This window comes from Penaeus monodon, chromosome 22, assembly GCF_015228065.2.
Source record: "Penaeus monodon isolate SGIC_2016 chromosome 22, NSTDA_Pmon_1, whole genome shotgun sequence".
Classification (NCBI taxonomy): Eukaryota; Metazoa; Arthropoda; class Malacostraca; order Decapoda; family Penaeidae; genus Penaeus; species Penaeus monodon.
The window spans coordinates 7,695,513-7,695,817 of NC_051407.1; positions in this window are offsets into that span (position 1 = coordinate 7,695,513).

Here is a 305-nt window from a genome sequence, read left to right on the forward strand (position 1 = left end):
TCCTCTCTTTCTTCTCTCTCTAAAGAAATTCGGGAATAGTATGAGTACTGCATTAATGAATTGCACGCTCGTCAGTCCGCACAAAATATACCTTGAGTACTACTGAAAATGTTTAGACCGTGTTTAATTCTTGGATCATTGAGTGGCCAATGATACATCCGAAATAGAATATTTTGGAAATGTGGCTCCCAGCAGGAGCTGCAGACTAGCGTAGACTCCTGTAAATCCATTTCGCAGCAGCACAAGTGGAATTAAACATATCTTAGTTATTATGTATATGACATATGTTATTACATTTTTCCCGC